Here is a 6,000-nt window from a genome sequence, read left to right as displayed (position 1 = left end):
CTAGAAATAGGTTTGTACAAAAATAAAATATAAGGGTGGTAAAAAATAGGTTTCACAGAATGCAACAATAACTATTAATACTTTAATGGTAACTTCTTGAACAATAAGGTACAATGTTGTTAAGAAATTATAAATCTAGAATCTTGAATTAAAAGAAATTTTTAAACAGATTATCAAAAAATTTTTTGTTTAAACATCTTCAAAATACGAAGCTTTACAAAGTGTCTCAAAAGATCTGCCGTGTGACGTCTTAAAAATGAGGGATGAGAGGAGAAGTGGAATAAAAGAAAACCCTAAAAAAAGAGATGGATTTAGACATATTTTTATAACTTTACACGGCTGATTTTTTTAGACACTTTGTAAAAATACTCAAATACATTAACTTTTATTCATTTTTAAAAGCGAGTCTTTTCTATAAGTAGGGTAGGTCCGTCCATACGTCCGTCCGTCCGTACGTCACAGACAGTTAGCTCTTTTCGTTGATTTAAACAGGTTAGAATTGTCCTATGTTAATCGATTCCTAACTTGGCATGGTGATTCCTTTAGTAGTTAGGTACGATTTAGAAAGCGTAGCAACTTTATAATCATTACCAGAATGTCCGTACGGCCATTTTAAACATGCTGTTTTTTATTCTGATTTTCAGTTCTTACACTCTACAAGTGTTAATGTTTGTTTGTCCTACCGTTTCAAAGCTTCGCTTTTATGGATGTTGTCATCCTTGTTTTATATTAGTGCTGCATAGGGACTTAGTTGTTGTTGTTTCTAACTGCAAAGAAAAAAGCCTTCATTTATATAAATTTATTTTGTTCCTTAATCTACTATTGCATGAATTTAGTTTTTTGATTTTCAGAAAATGAGGAAATATTTGAAAAATGTCAGGATAATTGCTCCTGTAGATAAATTATTTTGCATCTAAGTTTTCCCTGTAGAAAACAAATGTTTAAGTAAAAAAGGATGACAATATTCATAAAAGCGAAACTCTACAATTAGGAAAGACAAACGAAAAATACTCTTGTACAGTGTCAGAACTTTTTGAGCAGAACATTAATTTGTAAGTCTTAATTGTTGCAAAATAACTTAAATGCCGGATACTGCGTATAAGGACATGCATTGTTAATTATAGAGATAATTCACTTAAAATATTGGACCTTGTTGTCCCAGGACTCACCATTCCAAAAATTAATTAAACAGGATTATTATATCTCACAAAAATTTGTTATCAAGAAATCCGCTTGATTAAATGGATGTACGGACATTCTGATAACGATTATAGAATTGCTACGCTTCCTAATCGTATTCTACTGTTATAGAAATCATCTTGGAAAGTTTATCGATAAGACAATTGTGTAACATGCATAAATTAACAAAAAGAGCTACCCGTTACGAATGGACGGTTGACCCATATTATAGAAAAGCTTTGCTTTTAAAAATAGAGAATGTATAGAAAATGTTTGTTGGAAAACAGTCTTTTTTGGTGAAAATCCTACAAAATTCATTTGAAAATTTCATAAACATACTTCATTAAATAGATTTTACTTTAAAAAATTGAAATTCTCAAACGCTTTGTTAATATCAAATAAAAGCAAATGTCTCACTGGAAAGTACACAGAAGCAATCAGCGAATCTACTCTACAACTGGTATTGCCCTCTGTATCTGCCTGTCCTACTGAGTCACTTTAATTAATTGTCAAATTTCAATGTTGTAAGTAAACTAGAAGTAACAGGTTGGAATCTTAAACGTGCATTAGCACAGTATACTCTATCATATAATTTGTTTTAAAATAATCAAAATAAAGCTACCCTTTTTATTATTCCAAATCGCCCTAGGATTTGTCATCAATAAGAACAGCTATCGTGCCTAAATTTTTGAGTTATCTAGCTGAACGGACGTACAAACGGAAAGACTCAAAATACGGAAAAGCTTAACTTTTATAAAATTTATTAGAGTGTCCTTTCAAAAGTAAAGTTGAAGTATAAAAATGCAGGACAATACTATTTTAATGCAGGGATCTGAAGGGATAAGAAAATCGACGACAAATTGACACAATGATAAACAAAATTACCCCTTGTGATGATTAACATGTAAAATTATAATTTTGAAATTGAAAAATATCGAAATATTGAAAAATAAAGGAATAAATACATTATAGTTTGCAATCCGATAAATAAATGTATATTTACTAAAAAGTTCTCAAAAAAAAAATAGTCAAACTATTTCTGATATTTAAGTTTGTAGTCTTCGTAATTAATGGAATGACTTGATTTATTGTCACAAAATTTAATTTTGTTTAAGTTTTCTGTACTGAAATATATTTGTAAAACAATTTAGAAATACTTCGTTTTTTGTGGCCTAGAAAAAGCTCGAATTCTTGTTAATTCTAACAGAATATCTTTTGTTATAATTCCTAGAATTATACTTTACATGAAAAGAATTTTTTTTGCCATTAATAATTCTGCCAATCAAATATGACATACCAAGTATTTTGTATTTTTTAATAACAAAAGTTTGTATAAAAAATATGTTAAAGTTGATTCTTTATCTTTCAGAAGCAATAAATCTATAAATATAGAAGTATAACCAGACAACTACCTGGATCCCCCTGTTTGTGACCTTTATTGTCTGCTAGCAAATTATTTTCTGCTATTTTGTAGCGATTTGGCTGTGTTTATTTTCTTGACGCTATTGGTAGATTTTCAAAGACCCAATTGAAAGTCGGTACTGGGTCTTCGGGGTGGGGATATACAGTTTTTAAACCCCTTCCCCCTCTATTATTTTACACTAATGCAGAAACATAGGGGGAACACCGCGTCATAACTAAAGACGTTAAATAGCTATGTCAGGTGCGCGGCATAATAGTAAGAGTAGGGGGAATGCCTTGGTCCATAAACAGGCGCAACTCACTACCATGCGCAGTTAGGACTTTTCAGACAAAGGTCGTGCAATCATAGGGTTGTTGTCTGAAGGATGTTACTTAACCTAATATCCTTGGGTGTTAGAGTATTTAAACGTCCCATTAAACGTGGATGATGCTCTGGATTCTCTAGATGATCACTTAAATAGAAAGAGAATCCCGCCCTTACGAGGTAATGGTAACATAGGGGGGCAAATAGTTTATAAATGTCCCTTAAAGATCATAATAAAGATGGTCAATTCCTTGTTTAATGCGGGTTTTGAAGAATTAGACAATTAAGTTGCTTTAAATTAAAGTACATCCGAATTTTAGGAGTAATGTTATATCAAAATAGATTTCTTCCCTCACAATTTTCTCTAATTATAATACACTACATTTGTATATATTTTAGAGTTATTGAGCAAACATTTGTTTATTATGCTATTTGATATTTTTTTCTTTAATGCTATTTTACAGTTTATTGTTTTTCTCTCTCATTATATTGCTGCATATTTTCTTGTTAATGCTACGCTACTTACGTCCATAATTTTTATTTTTACATTACAAAACCACAAATAAACATAACTAAAACTAAAATAACTAGAAATAATATTTAACAAGGACATGACATGTCTGTATTGACCCAGAGTAATGGACACTATACTAATAATGGCATTTTAACATTATGTATATTTTGCTTTCCGTAGACATACACACACACACACATACACACACACACATACACTGAAAAATACATAAAACACACTTAAACTCACAAACACACACACACATACACAAAAAATCACACACACGAACAGACCTTGGCATTGTCATGATAGCTATAGTTGGGTATCACTTCATTTTTTCTGACTTGACAAAGGTGTTTGATACTTGTCTTATAGCTTTCATTAGATCACCAAGTGTTTTTGTTATTATTTTTACAAATTTGCTTTGTATCGCAATTCTAATTGTAAGTTTTGTAATATGGTAACATTTGAAAATAACAAATGCAACAGAAAACTTTTTGACCTCTGAAGTTGTTACCCAGCCAGGCTGTTTGACCGGCCCTGCAGAGCCTAGGCTGTTCACATACACACACACGCACAGCTGGGTAACCCAGGTACAACAATGTCAGGACACACACCATTGTATTTCCCCAACATGAGACGTCCGTGAAAAAACCGCAAAAAAAACTCTTTTATTTGTTAACATTTATAACTAAAGTGTAAAGAATGAAATATTAATTAAGTTAAATTTATTGAATCTCATGAAAATTGATAGACAGATAGATATACATATCATTTTTTAGATACAGCAAACACCTTTCATGCTTTTTTGACGAAACACCCAATATAGTTAACTTGGGTGAAAAAAATTAAAGAGAGAGATTTAAAACGGGGAAAAAAATTAGGAAAAAGTGGGAAATGGGGAATTTTGGAGATGTGAGGTGAAAAGGGGTTGGGGAAAATATTCTTTTGTTTATAATGGGGGAAAATAAATATTTGTTAAGACCTTTGGGAAAAGGGGAAGGAAAGGATTTTGTTTCTATACAACTTATTGCGGTGCAGTTACAATTAGGCTAAAATCGAGGGATCCACTGTATTCCAGAAATCCCGAAAAATGACAAAAAATCATAGAGAGTGTATATTTGAAAATTTTGATGAAATTTTATTTAAATAGCAATAAGTATACATATATCTTTTAAAATAATGGTGAAAAATATTTATAATTGGGGTTTTACACAAGGGGCGTCAAGGGGGGGTGTAAAGATAGTCTAATAAGCACATTCCAGAAGCTGTAACTTCCTTTGTTTTTGAGCTACATTGACGGGAATTAAACCCTGAACAAACATATTATGCAAATCTGAATTTTCAAAATAGCAGCCTTATTATTAATTTAGGATGATTTAAAATAAATATGAAATGTAGATGCCTCCTTTGGTTACAAAATTCCACTGTTATTTTTTTATTAATCAGCACCAATAAAGCACAAGATCTCAAAACAGCATTCTGGGGAAATACTGGTGAACAAAGATAATATGCAAATCCAAAACAAAGCAATAAAAAAAAGGTTTTTTGGAACTTTTCTCCACTTTTAAAAATTGATTCTGATAAATTAATAATTTTTTAAGGGATTTATGCATTAATTATAATGAAATAAAGTATAAGGTAGAAATTAATGATTTTTCTAAATAAGAAATGTTTGAAAAAAATAAATTTGATCCCTATCACTTTAGAGGACAGCTGCTGACCCCCAGTTTTATGGATGAACCTAAATACATGTTGAAGATAAAAATTACCCTGAAAAATATACAAAAATGTTTTTTTATGTGTTAAAAAAATACATTTTAAAATCTTGATTTTGAGGATGATGACCTTTAAGATGCTCCTATTGGTGATGATGGTGAGCCAAATGTTATCCAAGTGAATGTCCATGATGACAACTTATATATTAAACTATGATCCAATTTTTGTAGACGTAGCAGCCTCCAGCCCAGCATTATTAAAAAAGAAAAGAATTGCAATTTTATTTACTCTAATTCATAAGGTGAATAATGTAGTTTTTAGAAGATGGTTATATTTCTTGTCGGGAGGCTTTATTAGAGGCTGCTATGACTACAAAAAATTGTACATAGGTTAAAAGACAAGTTGTTGTAATGGGCATGCACTTGGATAACATTTGGCTCACCATCACCACCAACAGGAGCATCTGAAAGGTCATCATCCTCAAAATCAAGATTTTAAAATGAATTTTTTTAACACATAAAAATACATTTTTAAATACTTTTCAGGGTAATTTTTATCTTTAAATGTATTTAGGCTCATCCATAAAACTGGGGGTCAGCAGTTGTCCTCTAAAGTGATAGGGATCAAATTTATTTTTTTCAAACATTTCTTATTTAGAAAAATCATTAATTTCTACCCTATACTATATTTCATAATAATTAATGCATAAATCCCTTAAAAATTATTAATTTATCAGAATCAATCTTTAAAAGTGGAGAAAAGTGCCAAAAAACCTTTTTTTTATTGCTTTGTTTTGGATTTGCATATTATCTTTGTTCACCAGTATTTCCCCAGAATGCTGTTTTTGAGATCTTTATTGCTT

Source organism: Acartia tonsa, chromosome 14 (assembly GCF_053477335.1).
Source record: "Acartia tonsa isolate MP-2025a chromosome 14, ASM5347733v1, whole genome shotgun sequence".
Lineage (NCBI taxonomy): Eukaryota > Metazoa > Arthropoda > Copepoda > Calanoida > Acartiidae > Acartia > Acartia tonsa.
Note: the sequence above shows the minus strand (reverse complement) of the source record.